General features: G+C 42.9%; 1 long non-coding RNA gene across 1 annotated transcript; it reads left to right on the top strand.

Annotated features, from left to right (window-relative positions):
- On the top strand, positions 1-19962 carry LOC117367352. The gene is made up of 4 exons (XR_004540753.1): positions 1-138; positions 3235-3383; positions 4883-4946; positions 19697-19962. It is a non-coding gene; the product is annotated as an uncharacterized LOC117367352 (long non-coding RNA).
- Positions 19963-21732: the final 1770 nt, after the last annotated feature.

Raw genomic sequence — 21732 nt, 5'->3', positions numbered from 1 at the left:
CAGCACAGCACAACAAGCAACAGAAGTTTCCTTCAAAGCAGAGGGTAGCAGCCGAAGGAGGGACTCAAAATATGAGTCAGGGTCAGACTATTTCACGTTCGATACGGAGCCAAGAAACAATTCTGTTTACAAGCTACGGTAAGAGGAAAGGAAGATTTAGACTGAAAACAGCTATCAAACTCTGCCAGCAATGCATGCCACATTACAGTATTTACTCCCTCTGTGTTAAGCATATACGGAGAAGGACTAGTGACACAGAGAGATGTGAGCTAGAGGGAGAGTGTCACACACATGCGCAACATAAGCTTTACAAGTCACATCTTTCTAGGAGGGGGAGGATCTTTACTACCTGTCTGACTCATTACAAAACACAAAATGGCAATGCACAAGTCTCGCTTATCTTACGTTATAAGCACGACACAATAATATACAATACAATGCAAACTTATACTCTATAAACCTTATTTTCTAAGCAATAGAAAACAGAAAAAAACGCATGTGCAAAGCTGTTTGTTCCCCACAAATGACAGAGTAGGGCAGGCGTGTCTATGAATAATTTTGTTCTTCCCAAAAGAATGTGTGGCCACTCAAAAGTACTGAAGGAGTTCCCATAACTCCCTGGAGTTCCCAAAACTCCAAGAGACTTGCTAAAAAGTCTCAAGAGACTTGCTAAAAGTCTCAATAACCAAATAAGGGTTTGGAAGAGGGCAGAGACCCCAGTGAGCATTGAAAGTCATACTCACTAGAGTCTTGGCACCAATCCAATCCTGGGCGAGCCCCCAGCTGAAACGGTTCTGGTTCCAATACTGCCTCACACACATACTCTGTCATCTCTGGTACAGATGCATCTGGGGGCACCTCCCTAGAAAGAACAGACCACGTCATGTTCCAGGAGATGTCCATTTATTATGAGTCCTTCATTCATTTATATAGCATTATACATGGGTTAGTTTTTTTCAGCATATGACCGTAGGAAAAACCATATTTGGTAACAGGATACATAAAAGTAACAAAACTGTAGGAAAGACCATATTTGGTAACAGGATACATTAGAAAGAGGTAGAAAACATAAGGGGGGTAATTTAGTGGGAAGTTTCCATCTAAAGTCTAGCAATGTTTCTTATCTCTCTAAAGCACAAGATGTAAGACACAGAGAGAAATTGGCCTTGTAATTTCTTGGCACATACAACCTGTTTTCAGCAGTTCAATCAGGAACAGAAAACTTCTACAAGGAATATATGCAAGGATTATATGTGCCCCTTCAGTAGGAAGGGTGGGATATGGGCCTGGGTCCCTCTCTCTATGGTTCACTACACCACCCACCAGGTTATTCTAGACACCTGCTTACTGCTATACTAGGATTTCCTATACCAGGTGCTGCTTGTTATAGAGACAGGCATGTACTATTTCTTTCAAATCTATGGGAAGTGGAAGGAAGTCTGTGACCACTGGGAGAGTACAGGGGGGAGAGGGGGACATGAGTTTATCCTTCCAGTGGTTATTTGGTTAGTTTGGGTACATTTTTGTCCCTTAGATGCTTTAAAAAAAGATCTAGCTCTGGACATCTAAATGGTGTCCTGGCATCTTGGAAAATGTTTATCACTGCAACATGTCCAAGTGGTAAGCATGCCCTAAGCCCACTCATAACACACCTCCAACACACACCCTTAAAATTTAGACACACTGAAGTCAAAAAGCCTAGCAAGATGTCTAGAAAGTCAGTTTCACAAATCGGTACTTGGATGTCCTGGCAATTAGGACATCCAAGTGCCAGTTTATGCCTTATTTTGGATGGCTTTCTTTTTTGAAAATAAGCCCCATAATGTGCAACCCAAAAGGGGACGTGGCCATGGAAGGGTCATAGGCAGATCATGAGCATTCCATAAGAATGCATGCAGTATTATTGAATAATAGTTCTCTGCACCCAACTTGGGTGCCAGATTTCAGTATGCAAAAGTTTGGGGCCCAAAGTTGGGGGCATGGAAACTGGCACTAAAGGGTAATCTATAAAGGACATACACTCTTTACAGAATAGTGCTTAGTTCCAAACTTTTCCAGTGCCCATTTTTGAGCAGCAGGTATAGAATTCCCCCTATGTGTATAATGTACATGTAAATGTAAGCACCTAATTAATAGACTTGCCCTTATGGTCAGTGGCATAGCAAGGATGATATTTGCCTGGGGCGGTGGCGCCCTCTCCCACCTTCATATCCGTCTGTCTCTGTTCCCTCCCCCCTCCTGCTCCTTTCCCAATCCCCAAGCCGAGCGAGCGCCCCCTTCCTTTCCCCCGTACCATTAGTTGTTCACCATCACGAGCAACAACTTCAATGTGCTCCTTGTGATCCTGTCAGCTCCCCTCTAACATCTCACCAGAGCCCCTTTATAATGTATGGTGAGACCCCCATGTCTGCCACTTCCTATGCGCGGCACCCAGAAGTAACATCAGCAGGAGAGCTGGCACGGTCATGAATATAAGAACATAAGAATATAAGAATTGCTGCTGCTGGGTCAGACCAGTGGTCCATCGTGCCCAGCAGTCCGCTCCCGCGGAGTCCCTTAGGTCAAAGACCAGAGCTCTGACACGAGCCTTACCTGCATACATTCTGGTTCAGCAGGAACTTGTTTAACTTTGTCTTGAAGAGCATGTTGAAGTTGTTGCTCACAGCGGTGGAAGTACGGGAGAAGGGAGGGAGCATGTGCATGGCGAGGGGAGGATTGGGAAGAGGCGGGCAGGGAGGAGGAGGTGTGCCATTGCCCCCAACAACATGACAGCTACCAGCACTGTCTCCAAGCCTTTCCCCTTTCTCATGTTTTATTTACTTTTTTATTTGATTTTATAGACTGATCAATCTTTCAAGAACTCAAAGTGGTGTAAAAAAAAAATAAATAAATAAAACATTCCTGGATATAGAAGTCAAAAGATTAACCTTCTTGCATCTGTTTTCCCCTCCTCTAGTCTTTATCTAAACGCAAAGATAATTTAGCTTATATTTTCTGCTCATTTACCATAAAGCATGCACCTTGAGAGCTTCAAATATCAAAAAAGCAAAATGAAACCAATGGAGAAATGAATGAAAATGGAAATACAGTATTTAAGATATCCTGTCTGTTCTGGTCATGCTTGTCGAAGATAAGAGAGACAGAAAACAATTGAAAATATATAAATATTTTTTTTCCAAAAATATTTTTTTTCCAAAAAGCTCATACTCTCTTTTGCTTCATGTCTCCTCACAGGCAGAAGTCTCTGGATCCAACACCCCTGCTCCTAGTTCTGGAAAAACATGACATCCCAGTGGTTGTTGGCATTTCCATTTCCCTTCTCCTGATTTTTATTTCTGTGGGGGTATTTGTATATATTAAGAAAAGAGAAAAAAAATATGATTGTGAGTATCAGATGGGCAATTTTTATGTTCTCCATGGGAAACACTCCCACAGTGCATCCATACTCTTCTTTCTCAATCTCTCTATGCCCCTTCTATGTCCCAGATTAAATTACCTAGGCTAAGATGTACTAAGGTTTTGCAGTTAAAAGTCAAAATGAACAGGCGACAACTAGAGAACCTCTGCATAAACTTTTGGTAGTGTTCATATCATCTTTGGGGAGCTGTTTAGCAATTAGGGCCATATTCTATATATGGTGCCCAAAAACTCAGCAATTATGCTTGGCATGATTCTATAAAAGGTACGGGGACCTTATAGAATCACCCTGCATGCTAGTGCATGTCACAACTTTGAAGTCCACATATTTAGGCCAGGGGAAAACCAGGCCTAAATTTCTGTGTCTAACTTGTACACGCATCGGCCGTATTCTATAACAGTGTGCATAAATTTTTGAAACATCCATGATCCACTCATGTTCCTCACCTGGTCATGCCCCTTTACAGATTCACACACTAGAACTGGCGCACGGCACTTTATAGAATACACCTACCAAGCTGTACATGTAACTTTTAATTAGTGCAAATTACCATCAATTATAGGTGTTAATTGCCAATTATTCACTTGTTGTAAAATTAAGTTGTGCATACCGATTTGCGAGCACAACCTAAACTAAGTTGAGAAAATATGGAAAACGGGGATGTGCCAAGGACATGGTTTTGAAACTATACTTTAATTTAAAGCAGATTTTTTACTTGGGTGGAAAATTTTATATTTTTCCGGATGTTTCACGATGGACTCAAACCCGAAGGAAGGAATTTATGCAATATAGATCTAAAGTTATTTCTTTAGGAGCCTCCTTTCAGTTGAGGTTTCCTTGTAAATGTTTTATAAATTATCAACAAAAAAAGTATTTTTTTTTTTGACCCAGAACAGTTGCGTCTTTTCTTAGAAGGAAAAGGGATTTCTGATACTACCTAGGAAAGTACAGGATAATTCATGTCTGTTAATATTTAGCCGAGGTTAACTGCTCTATTCTTTATAAATAAATTTGATCTACCCCTTTTTCCTGGAAGGGATTTATACTTACTTACTTTGTTCTCCCAGTCGTGGACTATATACTAAGTTGGAATTTTTTTGTTCTTGATTTTAATGGTATTGATTGTACTTTTTCTAATTTTCTTTTCAAAGTTAATTCTTTGTTTGTAATTAATTGATAATAAATAAAAAATTAAAAGAAACAAAAAAACAAAACAAAATGGGGGTGTGGGGGGCGGGAAATCCCAAGATACTGTAGTTATGCTTCGAGTTATGGTACCAGATCCTAGTCCTGGTGATGACTGAGCTACATATATCAATAATACCAAGCATAAGGAAGAATACCAAATTTGCCAAGTCAAATTAAAAAAGAAGAGCAGGTTGGTTAAGTCATGTTTTGTATTCACAGCTTAACAGATGGAACATGACAAAGTTTTAAAATAGTATTGATTTACTTGTCTTCTAGTATTTAGAAAATCTCTTCAATCAAGGAGGGAGAAAAGAAGCTTACAAGAAAATTATGAAAACAAGTATGTTGGATCATAATTTTGTTCAATGTCAATCAAGATGTAGTGTGGTCCTCCTGTAAGACCAATTAAATATGTAGAGTTGAAGATCAACATGTATGTTGGAGCTGATACATCTTTATTATGGACAGATGTACCAAATGGATTTTTATGTTTCACATGCTGTTCCTATGGGAAACATGCTTTGTACATTTAGGACCTGATTTTGTAAATGGTGCCTAAATCGGTAGCCGCCTGGGGAAACAGTGCCTACCTCATGTCAATATAATTTAGGTGCTATTTATAGAATCGTATCTACTGGTGGGCAACTACAGCTTAGGTGCCAATATATTAGGCCAGAGTTAGGGTAATCCAGGAGTTTAGCTGGATAATAACAATATTGTTTGTTATCTGGGTAACTTAGGACAGAAGGATCACCTAAGTTATACTGATAAGTTGTTCGGATAGCAGTCAGAATTTTGCCACTATCCAGATAAGTTCTGGTGCTGGCAAACATATCTGGATAATCAGTATCAGCCACTCTCTAGATAATGGCACTGAATATTTGGATATTTTTTTAACCCTGGAGCTAGTGTTTAAAATAAAATAAAAAATATGTTCTGCAATGGCTGATTATTGACTGAGAAATATTTATTCAATGAATGTGAGTCATTGGAAAATTTCCTGCATTATAGAGCTGTACTGTATATTTATTATTTGACCAAATACAAATATTGAAAGAGATTATTAGACAGAATATGAATACCAAATATGAATAATGGGCATTGAGTTTTAACATAACAAATATGAAAGCAGCAATGTAAAATCAAGCTTCGGACTCTATGGGCTATATTCACTAACCCTCTGATCCATGTGCGATTGGAGGCAGGCCGACTGATTCGCCAACCATATGCATGCAAATGGGGGCGATCGGAGGCACCTCCCCAATCGACTGCATGGATCGCTAAAGCCCTGATAGTAGTGACAGGAGAAACAGCCTCCCATCACTACTGTCAGGGCTTCTGCCGACTTTTTTTTAAAAAAAATTTATTCGAGCAGAAATTTTGCATGTTTTAAACATGCAAAATTGCCTGATTTAAAAAAAATTAAACCCCCCTCCCAACAACTGACCTGAATCCCCCCAAATATTTGCCCCGCAGCCGTGTTTAAAAAAATTATGGCAGGAGGGTTCCCACTCCCTCCTGCCATATCTAGAACTACTAAATCCCCCTCTCAACAAGTGTTCCTAACCCCCTCTCTCCTGAACCCCCAAAAAAATTTGCCCCGCAGCCGCATTGAAATAAATTATGGCAGGAGGGTTCCCACTCCCTCCTGCCATCGGTCCCACCCAAAAACTAACATAACAGCAGGAGGGATGCCAATTTCCTGATGCCTCCCAAGGGAGGAGCCCGAGGCACCTCAGCCAATCAGGGCCTTAAGCCCCACCCCATGCATCACACGATGCACCGGGGCATGGCATAAGGCCTCAGACTCGTCGTGTGAGGCATTGGAGTAAGAGGGATTGAGCACCCCTCCTGCTCTGTTAAAGATATGGGGGTAGGGAGGGGGCATCCAGGGGGTGGCATCAGGGAGTTGGCACCCCTCCTGCCATTACGTTAGTTATTGGGTGGGACCGATGGCAGGAGGGAGAGGGAATGGACGTGCCTAAAATTAGGTATGATTCCCGGGCATAAGAGCTATTCTATATAATGTGCCTAATTTTAAGTACCATTTATAGAATAGTGTTCAGCAAGTTATTTTCAGAACCAATTTTTTTAGTTGCCATATAAGCGAGCATAGGCCTCATTGAAGGGACCACTAATATTGTTACCGTATTTTTTGCTCCATAAGACGCACTTTTTCCACCCCCAAAAAGGGAATGAAAAAGGGGGTGCGTCTTATGTAGCAAATACACCTCTGCTCCCCCGCCCGGCGTTCTGCTGCTGCTCGTCACCCCCCTCCCCCCCCCGCTACCCCCTTCCTTACCGCAGCCAGTGCTGCTCACCACCCTCTTAACCGCTAAAGGAAAAGAAGAGGTGGCGGCGTGCAATCGGGCCTACAAGTCTTGCCCCAACGTCAATTCTGACACCAGAGAGAAGGTCCGGGTCAACCAATCGCTGGCCTGGACCTTATCTCCGACATCAGAATTGATGTCTGAGGAAGGCTTGTGGGCCAGATTGCACGCCGCCGGCCCTTTGTGGAGTTATGGCAGCAGGAGTCAGCCATTTTGCTGTAGCGCATCAGTGTTGGGTGTGCTGGTTGAGTGCGCTGTGGTACAGGAATGCAGGAGCCTCGATTTGGTCGTCATGGGATTTTCAGGCTCCTGGGACGTTGGCAGTGTGGTGTGGCCTTGAGGATCGTGACAGCACGTTCCTGTGGCAAGTTCAGTGGGGATGGGGCGTGGGGGGGTGTGGTGTGTGTGTGTGCTAGTGGCACTGGTGGAGCATGGCCTGGGAGGTGAGCATCTGGTTATTTGGGGTAGTGGGGTGTTGGTAGGTTGGGGTTTTGGTGACGGGGTTTTTTGTGATCTTTATGGCATCTGCTAAAAAGTCTGGTTCCAGGGGAGGGAGGGGTGGTGGAGCTCGGAGGGGTCGTTCTGCAGCTGTGGAAGTGCCTGTTGGTGGACCAGGGAAGAGGAATCGGCACAGCAGGGAGGAAGGCAGGCTTCATGGAGTTGCGGCAGCATGGGCGAGCAGCGGACCAGGTAGGAGGAATCAGCATGGCAGGGAGGAAGGCAAACAGGCTTCGGTGTGGGAGGGAGGAAGGACAAAGGCTGGAAGGCAGTGAGGGGGAAGGGGCAAGAACTCAGATCATAGGAAGGAGGGAGGGAATCGAAAAAGACAATTGTTGGGCCTGAGGAAGTAAGGAAGGAAAGGAAGAACTATCGTGTGCTTCCAGAAATCACCAGACAACAAAGGTAGGATTTCAATTTAATGATCAAAATTTGTCTGCTGCAGTATATTTGTCTATTTTTGTAGGGGGCTGGGTTCAGAGGCACAATTTGGTTCAGAATATTTTTTCCTTGTTTTTTCCTCCTCTAAATCTAGGGTGCATCTTATGATCAGATGCATCTTATGGAGTGAAAAATACAGTAACTCCTCGCTTATGGAAGAGTAGTTGCCAACAGAACTAAAAAGGGTTGTGGTACACCCCCTACTTAAAAAGAGCTCCCTTGATTAGGACAAGCTCAAAAACTACTGACCAGTCTCTAACATTCCTTTCCCGGCAAAACATATAGAATGGGCAGTCTGCATTCAACTCGATGACTGGCTAAATTAAAGTAATTACCTAGACTCATGTCATTCGGGCTTCAGTCCTGGGTACGGAACAGAGACAGTTCTTGTGTCCCTTCTTGATGATCTGCAAAGAAACCGTGAAAGTGAATCTGCCTCGATACATTACATTAGTGACTTCTATTCCGCCTGTACCTTGCAGTTCTAAGCGGATTACAGTAGAAGATAGCTGGACATTTCCAGGAAGTTACAATTTAGGGTCAGTTACATAGTAGAGGCATTGGTGAGAGTTTCAAGTTTCAAGTTTTCAAGTTTATTAGGATTTTATATACCGCCTATCAAGGTTATCTAAGTGGTTTTTACAATCAGTTACTCAAGCATTTTTCCCTCTCTGTCCTGGTGGGCGCACAATCTATCTAACGTACCTGGAGCTATGGAGGAGGATTAAGTGACTTGCCCAGGGTCACAAGGAGCAGTGTGGGGTTTGAACCCACAACCCCAGGGTGCTGAGGCTGTAGATCCAACCACTGCGCCACACACTGGAGAATTGAGGTATACTTGTAGGGAAGATGCAGTTTGGGGTTGATTCATTGATAGAGTCATTGAGGAGATATTAGTAGAGGGGTAGGAGGTCAGCTGGAAATTTGTAAGGAGGCGGGAGGATGCGAGGGGGGGATAAGAAAGCTGTACAGATTTTTTGAATAGCAGAGTTTTGATTTCTTTTCAAAATGATTTAAAGTCACTTGTAGTTGTCAGAAGGTTGGAGATGGAGGGGTCCAGCTTCGCTGCCTGCGTCGCTAGGAGGCCGTCATACATCTTCTTACGCTGTGTTCCCTTGAGTGGTGGATAGGAGAATGGGGTCTGAGTTCTTCTTAGTCTGGATGTGCGGTTACAGTTTAGACGGTTGTTTAGGTAGTTGGGTGCAGTTCCATTTATTGCTTTGAATAGTAGACAGTAAAATTTGAATTGGATTCGGGCTCGTATCGGTAGCCAGTGTGAGTCTAGATAGGCATTGGTGATGTGGTCAAATTTTCCGAGTGATTAGATCAGTCTAAGGACTGTATTTTGAATGGGCTGTTGTTGGTTTATCAAGTTTGTAGAGCATGGTAGGTATAGGATGTTGCAGTAGTCCACTAGTCCTAGGACAAGGGATTGGACTATGATCCTGCAGTGATCTTTGTCGAAGAATTTTCTTATTTTTCATAGGTTGTGCATGGTGAAAAATGTTTTTTGAGTAACTTTGTTGATTTGGACCTGCATTGAGCAGCATCTATCTATCGACACTCCAAGGATTTTGAGAGAGGGCTGTATGGGGTATTTGGTGATGTTTATTTCTAATTCTGTTATGGATGGGGTTTTGTCCTTTTCAAGTAGTAGAAATTTTGTTTTGTCCTAGTTCAGCTTCAGTTTGTGGTTTAACATCCATTCTTCCACTGCTTCCAGTGTTGTTTTTAGGTTACCTAACGAGGTGGGGTCTTGGGTGTCGAAGGGGAGTATGGTTATATCATCTGCGTAGCTGAAAGATGTTACATTTAGGGTATCTAGAATGGTGCCTAGGGAGGCTAAGAAGAGGTTGAAGAGCATGGGTGACAGCGGTGACCTTTGTGGGACTCCACATGGGTTAGACCAGGGGTCTGAATTATGGTCATTTGACTTGACTCTGTACATTCTAGTTTTTAGGAATCCTTGGAACCAGTTGTATACCCCTCCTGAGATCCCTATGGCATCTAGTATCTGAAGTAGTATGGTGTGGTCTACCAGGTCGAATGCAGCAGAGAGATCGAGTTGAATTAGCAACATCCTTCTTCCTTTGCTGAGGTGCTGTTGGGCTGTGTCTAGTAGTGTTGCTAATAATGTCTCTGTACTATAGCTGATTCTGAAGCCTGATTGAGAGGGGTGAAGTATGTTATGGTCTTCTAGGTAGTTGGTGTGTATTGTACTACTAGTCATTCTATTAATTTAATGTATAGAGGGATTGAGGCGATGGGTCTATAGTTGGAGGGGGTATCTATTGGGCCTTTGAGATCTTTCAGTAGTGGGGTGATTATAATCTCACCTAGTTCAAGTGGGAATTGACCTTCCGTGAGTGTGGTTTGAATCCATTGCATGAGGTTGGCTCTGAATTTAGGGGTAGCGTTTATTAAGAGATATGAGGGACATTTATTCAGGTCGCATGATGCTTTGCTGTATTTTTTGTAGAGAAGGTCCATATCTAGTGAGAAGTTGGTCCAGGTCCTGTCGGCCGCTGTAGCTTCTTCTATAGTAGGTTTTGTTATTATCTTGTCGAGGTGGGTTGGTGAGTTATTGAAGGTGGATCTGATTGTGGTGATCTTGCTTTTGTAGTGGTCAGCTAGTTGAGAGGCTGTTGGTGGGTGGTTTCCTTGAGTGGCTAAGAGAGGCTTGGTGTCAGTGAGGTTCTTTACTAGGTTGAAGAGCATTTTTGTGTCAGGGGCTTCGGTGCCAACTAGTTTAGAATAGTAGGCTTTCTATTTTTCCTTAAGTTTGAACTTGTATTGTTTGATTAGGCTTCTCCAAGCGACTTTGGTTTGTTCTTGGTTGTTTTTTCCAGGCTCTTTCAAGATGTCTGCATTGCCTTTTTAGTTGTAGAAGTTCGGTGTTGAACCATTTGCCGGATGGCCTGCAAATTCTGTTTTTTTGGTTTTAATGGAGCTAGTTCGTTCAGTGTTGTTTCGCTTAAGGTAAGCCAATGGCATATGAATTCTTTAGGATCTATAGAGCCTATTGCGGGGTCTATTTTGTCCCAGAATGTGGTGGGTTCTATTTTTTGGCGAGTTTTGAAGGTGGTTTTGTGGGGTTCGGGTTTGTTGTTGCTTTGTGCCCAATTGATATTGAAGGTATATTTGTAATAGTCTGACCAGAGGGTGGTAGTGCCAGGCACCGTTGGAGATATGGATATCTGGTATGTGGGAGTTTTGGGTTGTGTGTGCTACAATATCAAGTTGATGGCCTTTTTTGTGCGTGGGTTGGGGGTTAAGGATTTGGTAGGATAGAGCGTTGAGGTATGAGATTAAACCTTCAACTTGTTTTGAGGTGTGGTCTTCTAGGTGTAGATTAATGTCTCCGAGGAGCAAGTTATATGTTGAGTTTAGAGAATTTTGGAAGATGAAATCTTCAAGTTTGTGTTTGGAGGTGTTCCAGTTTCCTGGTGTAATGTAGCAAAGAAGGCATGTCATGGTACCTGTGAGTGTGTGATTGGATAGTTGGCAGGCTAAAAGATCCAGGTGGGAAGAGGAGCGTTTATCCAGGACTTTTAGGTTGAGGTTGTTTTTTACTAGAATAGCCAGTCCTCCTCCTCGCTTGTTTTGTCTACAGACTAGTTCTAGTTTGTATCCTCTAGGACAGAATTCGGTTATGCATGGGTCTGAGTCGATACTAGCGTTGCTTGATGTCTCAGCAGCCTTCGACACTGTAGATCATAATATCATGCTTACAAGACTGGCCAAAATATATATCTCTGGCACAATATCTACAACATGGTTCATATCCTATTTGTCAGACAGACAACAACCAGTTCTGTTCAACAACAACACACCTTGGGCTCTGTACTGTGGGGTGCCATAGGGGTCCATACTGTCTCCCATCTTATTTAATATCTACCTTAAGCCTTTGGTTGAGCTGCTTCAGTCAATGGACACAAAATTCTATATCTATGTGCAACTTCTCATAGTAAACTGACTGCCTGTCTAACTGCAACTCAGGAATGGGCAAACAACAACAAACTCTTCCTGAATCCATGCAAAACAGAGCTTCCTTGGACTCCTAACACAAGTGGTCACATACCTTTTAAAACATCTTTTGGGAAGTATGAACTTCCCCTAGAATCATAGGTCAGGAATCTCAGGATACTGCTAGTCTCGTTACTCACTCTGATTCAGCAAATTCAAACAACCTTTAAAGACTGTCTCTATCATCTTCAGCAGCTATGAAATCTCTCTTCATGTATTGAAAAGAGAAGTCTGACCACTGCAATCCATGCTATGATAACATCAAGACTAGACTATTGAAATACCCTATACACTGGTCTAACCAAAAAGAGTTTGTGTCAGCTGCAATTAATTCAGGCCAGGATTTTTTAAAACGCGCATTAAAAAGCGACAGTCTGCTACTGCAGCCATTTTGATACCAAATCTAAAAACCCGAGACATTCTTAAAAAATCACACAAGCAAATGAGATTGGCAGACAGCAGCAAAGATTTCCAACATTTGCATGTGCCCATCACTGATGGGCACAAGCGCAGATAAACATTGGTAAAAAAAAAAAAAAAAAACACTCTCCTGCTGCACTATTGGACAAATGGAAGGGAGAAGATGGGAGAAGCAACGTCAACTTTTTTCAATCGCGCAAAAAACATACCTATCTCTCCAAAAAAAACTATTATAATTTAGGTAAATTTTGTAATATGTTTTTAATGTAAAATTTAATCAAGACCCACAACCAGAAACACATAAGACAAGGGTATCGTACACACACTCAAGAAAAAATGTTGGTTTTTAACAAGCACGCATGAAACATGCCTGTCTCTCCCCAAAACTCAAAAGAAGTGTGATTTTACTACCCTCCACTAAAAATATATATAATTTTTTTTTTCATTAGCCACAGTCAAAACACAAGTGCTGGTACTGTAATGGCACCCCTGGACCAGTCGCTGCTTTTTGTCACCAAAAGATGACGAAGCTCTTCAAAAATGCCTCAGCACCTAAGAATCCACCAGAGGGCTCATTTCAATGTTAAAGAGCACATTTGTATGCCATTGTCGGAGACTGCTAGAAACATTGCTAAAAAGAGATAATTCATTTTGATAATCCGTTGCTGAAATGCTTGCAGGCTAAACTGCCGGAAAACAGTTTAGCGACGGCGTTAAAGTTTTGAGAATCTTGCCCTTAGAATGCTGCAGCACAACTGATAGAAGGCTGCAAGAGGTGTGAGCACATCACACCTTTCCTGCACAAACTACATAGGCTACAAATACCTTACAGGGCTAAATTTAAATCTTTATGTTTGATTTTCAAGGTCCTTAGACAAAATGGCCTAGAATACTTAAAGAAAAAGCCAACCCTTTATACAGTACATCATCAAGACCTCTGAAGTCCTCTCAAGAAGCATCGCTATCTATATTCTCATCAAAATAAATTGTATGATGTGATACCTGTGAGCGAGCTTTCTCAGGAGTTGCCCCCATACTCTGGAATTTACTCCCAGAGGGGCTACATCTAACTCCAGACTACCTGTACTTAAGTAAGCAGGTGAAATCCTGGCTCTTCACCCAAGCCTTTAATACTTAAGGTGATTGACAATACACTCATTCTGCATCAGGATTAGCTTGCTACACACACTAAATAAATCAGTTCCTTATACTTTGTTTAGCTGTATAAACAATTTAGCCTCCCATATGTTTATCCCAATGTACTCTGTACCATCCATCTTGTCCCTGTCTAATATCTGAATTTGGCCCCCTCAGCTATAGGATAAGTTGTATTATAGAAAAGCATTAGTGTCATATTTATCACTGGCTTTTACAAAGCTGTGGCAGAGGTATCTACCGTGGGCCGGTGAGAAAATATTCTGGTGCTCATAGAATTCCTACATATATATATAGAGAGAGAGGCATAATCAAAAGAAACGTCTAAGTCCCCTTTTGGTCTAAGTCCCTAGATGCAGAAAGTAGGCAGCAGGGAAATGTCCATTCTCAAAAAAACCCGTCCAAAATGAAGTTGATTTTTTTTTTTAGAATGGTCTACCTCTACGTTGAGCAGTTTAATCGCCCAGACAACCACTACGTCTATCCTTACCACACATTCCCAACCAAACAACCGCCCAAGTCCCAAACGTCCAAAACAAGACCTAAAGGCAGGATTCTGTAACCGGTGTCTGTCATAAATAATGCCGGTTACAGAATCCTGGAACTGCCCCTCCATCACGGTAGGAGAGAGCCCAATCTCTCCTGCTGGACACAAAGTACCTCCCGCATGGCTCATCAGCAGGATGGAGCCCAAGCCCTCCTGCTGGAAGGAAAGCACCCTCCTGAACCACAGCGATGACCAGCAGGAGGGAGCCCAAGCCCTCCTGCCAGTAGGAAAGCACCCCCGAACCCCTTGACAGCATACCCAACCCCCCTGGACCTCCACACATACCCCAAACCCCCTAACCCCCCAACCTCACTACCCCCGTATAACCTCAAAAGATGACCAGACAAATGGGTCCTCTCTCCATCCGACCGGCAGGGCCCGCCTTCCTCCAAATGGCAGACCTGCCCCTTCCCGGTGCATGTGGGATGCAACTGGGAGGTGCCTAGGGTCTGATTGGCCCAGGCACCTAAGGCCCCGCTCATAGGAGGGGCCTTAGGCACCTGGCCTAACCGGAATTGGGCCCCTAAGTTTTTATTTAAGTAGGATTTAGCACAGTAGACTCCCAGATTATTTGTAACCAAATTTAAATCACTATTCATACCAAATGTGAATAATGTATTCAGGCAATATTCAGGGCTGAATCAAATACAAATAATCAGTACAAACCTAATTAGTACCCTGCAATATAAGCTTCTATAAAGTACATGCATTATTTGACCCATAAATTGAACCCTCCAGTCATATTTTACATATTAATTAATTGTATTTTCTAGAGCATTTGAAGATGAACGTTCTGATGATGTTGATGTTAATGTTGAGGAAACCACCATGCAGATATCACCAGCCAAGAATAAATCAAGTGAAGGCGGGGTAATGTGCACTATGTTTTGTGATTATCAAGTATGTTAGACCATAAATCAGGCTTGTTCAACCTTTTTCTATGAGGGGCCACATTTTATATTTTGTAACATTTGGAGGGCCAAAGCACACTGGCAATATATATAATAATAATAATAATAATAATTTATTCTTATATACCGTCAGACCACAAATGTTTCCAGGCGATTCACAGCAGATAAGGCTGAATATCCAGCGAATATACATCAATTTCTAGAATGTACACAATACATGTTATATTTAAAAAACAGCGACCACAGCAACAATGAGGGCAAACCTCATTCTCAGACCGATCACTTGCTTTATGCTTTAATATCTCAGCCAGATTATGTTCTCGAGTGAAGGCAAATCTAGGATAATCTTTCAAAGGTCCATATACTTGAAGCACCAGCTAGTGTTTTTTAACAATTTACTTCACTTTATTACTCTGGCTGGAAATAGGCAAAACACTGACCAAGGTATTCTCATTCCTTTGTATCTGAATCAACCACTCCCTAGGCACATCTCACTACTTTAGGTGGCTACCCACGTTCAATAAACTTATTGTACATTAAAATCGCCTGCCCCTGGAAGTCACTATCGTCAGAGCAAATCTTCCTCTGCCTAAGGAACTGGCCCACAGGGATTCTATCACGAAGAGGTTTAGGGTGGAAGCTATTATAATGCAAAATCGTGTTCCTATCTGACAGTTTCCTAAATAGTGTGGTTCCAAAAACTACATTTGACACACACCCCCACCCTCTGTTTACCTAATTGGATATCCAAATAAGCTATTTTGTCTATGCTGGTATTATATGTAAGCTTAATATTAGAATCAAATAAATTAAGTTCCTGCATATACTCTTAAAGTTGGTCAAAAATGTTTTTTAAATTGGTCCAATTAAAGGATCACCTTATTTCCATTTTCTATTTATAAACATTTATCAACTCAGCTACAATACTACTTTATCCTAAAGCGAAAAAAAAGAAATAGACATTTTTTTTCTACCTTTGTCATCTCTGGTTTCTGCTTTCCTCTTCTTCTCGTCACTGTCTTTCTTCCATTCATTGTCTGCCCTTTCTCTGCCTCTTCCATATTGCATCTGCTCTCTTTATATGCCCCTTACAGAAACTGCCTCCCTCTTCCATTTCTCCCATCCGCCCCCAACCCCCATTTGATTTGGCATCTATTTTCCCTCCCCTTCCCCCATGGTCTGACATCTCTGTCTCCTTCCCTTCCATATCTCTATCCCTTCCCTCCCCTTGTGGTTTTTAGCATCTTTCCTCCCCTCAGATCTGGTATTTCTGTCTCCTCTCCCTCCCCCCATGGTCTAGCATCTATCTCCTCTCCTCTCTTCTCCTTCCCTTCCCTCCTCCCTACTCTTCCCTCCATGGTCTGACATCTCTCTATGCTCTCCCTTTCCTTTTCTTCCCTAGTCTTCCTTCTCAATCTATTTTCTGCCTCAGTATAGATTTAATTCTTTCTTACTTTCCAGGCCTTAATTTCCCTCTTTTTACTGTGTCTACCTACAACATGCCACCTCTTCCTTCACCCCCTCTCATGAACTCTGTCCTTTTTTTTTTCCAGCATATATTCTTTTTCCTTTATCCCCACCTTCCATCCATTAAGTGTTCTCTTTCTTCTCTCTACTTCCATCCAGTGTCTGCCTCCTCTCCTTTCCACATCTATTAGGCATCTATTCCTTTCTTTTTCTTCCCCACTCCCTTTCATCATATGCTCCCCTTTCATTCTCCTCCCCACTTCCATCCAGAGTCTGCCCCCTTTCTCCACTTCCATTCAGCATTTGCTCCCCTCTCTCTTTCCTTCCTACTTTCATACAGCATCTTTTCCTCTTTCTCCTAGTTCCTCCCCTCCCCATTTCTGTCCAGCATCTGGTTTCCCTCTCTCTCCCCTCCTCACTAACATTCAATGTCTGCCCTCTTTCTTTCTCCTCCCTTCACCCCACTTTTATAAATAATTGCCCCCTCTCTCTTTCCCTCCTCCTAATTTCCAAGGTCAGTGTTAGAGGAGGGCAAATAGGGCAACTGCCTTAGGCCCCTCAGCTTTGGGGGCCCCCTGTGGGCCAACATGCCTTTCTGCTTCTTTTGGTGTCAGTCTGACATCACCTTCGCCTTCCCCATCCTGCTAATAAACTGACCACAGTAGCAGTTCTGAAGCGTTGCCTGCATCCTCCGCCGTGCTTTCCTTCTGCCATGGTCTGCCCCCAATGATGTAACTTATTGTTTCCTCTTGGGCAGAATGCTGCAGAAGGAAAGAATGGAGGAAGCCACAGGCAGTGCTTCAGAATTACTGCCATGGTCAGTTTGTCAGCAGGATGGGTAAGACAAGGGTGACATTGGGGTGGCACCGAAGGAAGGGGAAAGGTATGCAGGCCCAAAGAAGCCCTTTAGACCAGCAGGCTTTTAAAAGGAGAACAGAGGAGGTACCAGATTGGAGGTGGGGGCGGTGACATGAAGGGGAGGATCTTGTGTGGTCCAGAAACAGAGGAGATTTAGAAAGATGGTGAGCAATGATGCGAGCTATATGGAAAGAGGAAGAAAGAACCACTTAAAGGAAAGATAGTTGGGAAGAGAAAGAGAGAGATGGTGGACCAGAGGGAGGGAGAGAGATGGGATGGGAAGTCAGTTGGGAAGAAAAAGAGAGAGATGTTGGACCTGGGAATGGAAGGAAAGGAAGGAGGGAGAAATGTTAGATCTGGGGATGAAAAGGTGAGAAATAAGCAGCATCTCTTTTTTTCCCTCCATCCTATTGTTCAGCATCAAGGGGGGGAGGGGCAGAACAAGAGAAAAGAGAGGGAGAAATGTTGGATCATGAGAGGAGGAGAAAATGAGGAGAAATGGACCCATGGGAGGGCAGGGGAGAAGAGAAGTGGGATAAAAAGATGTTAGAAAATGGGGAGAAAGGGACAGGGAGATATCCCTGATCAGAGTGGAGAGAAGGAGGGGAATTCTGGAAATGGTGAAGCCATGTAGAAGAGGTCAAAAGGAAGATGACAAGAAAATGAGTGAGACAACAGTGAGAGAGAAGTGAGTACAGTATTAGATGAACGATATAGAAAATGGAATAAATAAATGTGGTAATGGGGAGTAGACAGAAGGAAACAGGAGGCTGGGAAAGGAGTGAGATGGGAAAAGGGAGATCTGGAGTATGAGAAATGTAGATGGTAGGTAACTGAAAAGTAAAAATAAGGGTAAAATTTGAGTAGATAGAGAGGCAGAAAAGGAAAAAGGGTAGGAAGAGCTAAAAATGAATGATCAGTATATCAACAACAGGAGTAGAGAGGGACTAAAACAAGACAGGAGAGAGGAGAAAAGACATATGGACAGCAACTACTAGAATAAGAATTATCAGAAGACACAGGAAAGCAGAGGTGACAAAATTGGACCAATATGATGGAAAAATAAAATGTCTAGACATCAAAGAAGTGATGGCAGCCATTCAGGCAGCGGCGCAGGACCAGGCAGGTGTGCAAAAACTTGTGCCTTCCTTGTTCGCTGCTCTGCCTCTCGCTGCCACAGCCGTCCAGTGAGGGAAGTGCCAGTACAGGGGGGGGGGCCTGCCGAGATTAAAAAAAGGTACTGGGGGGGCCTGCCTGCCCTGTCCCTACCTGCCTGCCGGCCACTAGGCCTGCCTACCCTGTGCCATGCCCCTACCTGCCTGTCAGCCATTAGGCCTGCCTGCCCTGTGCCCTGTCCCTGCCTACCACTAGACTACCAGAGGGGGGACATGGTGTAGAGCTTGGCAAGGAGTGTGGGGTTGGGTACAGAGCCTGGCAGGGAGAATTTGGTTCAGAATGTTTTTTACTTGTTTTCCTCCTCTAAATCTAGGGTGCGTCTTATGATCAGGTGTGTCTTATAGAGTGAAAAATACGATAATTTGGATTATACATGGGTAGGAAATGCCATATATTTGTCATAGTTAGCATTCAATATTTAAAATATTTATATTAAAGTTAAATAAAACAAGAAATTGCACAATGAGAGAAATTTTGATATTGCCTGGAAAAGTAGGGAGACAGGTGAAGAATATATATATATACTTTATCTCTCCAACATAATCCCATCTCCTCTGATTAGTACTGAGAGGGAAGGATTTCTTTTTAACAATTTTGAAAATTACCATCCCCAAATCTATTTAGATAAAGCAGTGAGCCAAACTTTTCTGTACCTTATTATTATTACCTTGAAGACATGGCAGATATAGTCCTTCCTGAATCGGATCAAATTGATATGGGATGTGATCAAATATCACTTTTTAATGAAGAGACTCTATAGTGGCCAGTCCCAGCAGGCCTTGTATGTTTGTTTTGAGGGGATCAATTTTTCCAACAGGCTACAGAGGTACAAATGATGCAACCAATTCTAATCCACACACGTATGCACATTTTCAATGAGAAGTATCCTTATTTTTTATCCTATAAAACGAACATGTTCAAGATATGCCTGTGAAAATTAGATGAACATATGAAATTCTCTTCCTCCAACTTAAACATACCTAGAAGAACATTTTCCAAAGGCTAAAACTGTGTGGGCTTATGGCTAAGTAGAATGCTCCATCAGATCTATTCAACCAAGCAAAGGCTCTCAGGGGTTTATGCATCTCAGTGGAAGTGGGTCTAGTTGTGTCGTGGCAGAAATAAAGTAACTGAAATTCATAACTGCAAACAAATGGCCAAATATATCGCAAAAAGAAATTGAGGCTAAGCGAGGTCTAGGATTGACCTTTCAAGTGCCCATGTGCTAACAATATCATCTTGTTTTTTGTTTTTTTTTCAGAATCAAGTTTGTTGTGAATGTTGGAAAATATGCTTTCCGAAGCGCAAGGCAATGAATCATGAAGGTGTCTAATAAGATTAAGAAGGTCCTATGTAACAGGATGGGCAGTGACATGTTTTCCACCAGCAACATCTTAGAAATGGAGTGTTGCCATTTGTCAGATGACTAAAGCATTGAATTTGGTACAAGCAGCTAAGTCCTGAGACAATCACAGTAACCCTTAGCTTCTGAAAATGTAAAGGATAGCTGATATTTTATCAACTAAAGTACCTTCAATCCATTAATCATCTTCCCTTTGATGCAAAATGCAAACGTGTTAGAGGGAAGGCTTCTGGGTCAGCTGCCGGCAGAATGTAGGAACCACTGCCTGTGCTGGGTGGATGAGTCTGAGCCCGAACTGGTCAGGCAAGGCCCATCTGGGCCCACCCATGGCTACGCTCCTGATACTACCACTCTAGTTCCTTTTCTGTTATACAAGGTGGATCCCTTCTTAAATGTTTGCTTTCTGATTTCTGCATTGCAACTTCCTGGGTAACTGACCCAACCTCTTATAATGTAATCCAACCTTAAACTGAATAGATAAAGGTAGAATAGAAAACCTTATTAATATAACATAGCATAGCATAACATAACATACTGTATATACTCAAATATAAACCAAGATTTTTGGTCTAAAAAAGGACCAAAACTGAGGGTCTCAATTTATATTTGAGTCTCCCATCTCTCCATACCACCCGATAACCAGCATTTCATCTTCAAACCCCACCCTGCCCTCCTACAGTAACCCTCATATCCCTCCTTCACCTACCCCCTGATGACCCACATTTCTTTCTTAACACCCCACCCCCACAGCAACTGATATTTTCTGCCTCCTCCGCCCTCCTTCCCTGATGACTGGCATTTGTTTTTCAACTCCCCCTCATGGCTGGCATTTGTCTCTTAATACCCCTCCCCCAGTGACTGGCATCTGTTTCTCAACCCCCCACCCCCCTGATGACTGCATTTTTATCTCAACTGCTCACCCCCCCCACCCCCCAATGACTAGTATTGATTTCTCAACATCATCGTAGCTGCAACCATTGGTGCTATGGATGGTGGATCCCAGAATTGCCACACCGTGCACCCCCTGCCCCTTGCTGCTTGAGCAGCTGCTTCCCATCTCCCATGTACCTCTTGAAATATTCACTGGTGTGAGCAGCATTTTCCACCTGCTGCTCATGCTGATCTTAGCTCCCTTCTGACATCACATCCTGGTCCTGTGACCTGGAAGTGATGTCAGAAGGGAGCTGAGGCCAGCGTGAGCAGAAGGTGTAAGATGCTGCTCACACTGATGAACATTTAAAGAGGTTTGCTGAGGGGCAGGAGAGGAAGAGAGGTACGACCACCCCCGCAAAGACCCCCTCTCACTACACCACTAGCTACAACCAACATTTCCCACTCACCCGCCAAATAATAAGTTTGTCACTTACATACTTCTTTAGCAGATGCTGACACAGTTATTCACTGACTGGATCGGAGCAGAGCCTTAAGCATCTTTACTTGTTCTTAATCTTGCCAACTTACCTCCACTCAGAGAGCGCGGGAGCAAGTAGGCCTAAGAGCATACGCAGATGCTCAAGACCCATCTCCGATCCAGTTAGTGTCAGAGTCCACCAGAGAAGCAATTAAGTGACAAACTGATTATTTGGGTGGGGGTGGGAAATGTTGGGTGCTGCAGTGGTGGCATCTGCAGGAGGTTGAGAAGCAAATGCCAGTCAGCGAGGGGGGTAGGTGGAAGTGTACACAGGAAATATTGGCTCAACTCACTTCCAGGTTCCTCTGTAGGGCCCTGACACTTGAATATAACCCCCACCCCCCTTAGTTTATACTCGAGTTAACAGTTTCCCCCCCCCCCCCCTTTTGAGGGCAAAACTGTTATCTCGGTTTATACTTGGATAGGTTTATATTCGAATATATGCAGTGACATAATATAACTAATCTGGAAGGAGTCTTATGGACAGTCACATTTATTCTTACCTCCCAATGCATTGTGGTCT

This window comes from Geotrypetes seraphini, chromosome 10, assembly GCF_902459505.1.
Source record: "Geotrypetes seraphini chromosome 10, aGeoSer1.1, whole genome shotgun sequence".
Lineage (NCBI taxonomy): Eukaryota > Metazoa > Chordata > Amphibia > Gymnophiona > Dermophiidae > Geotrypetes > Geotrypetes seraphini.
This window is presented reverse-complemented; position numbering and strand designations above follow the sequence as displayed.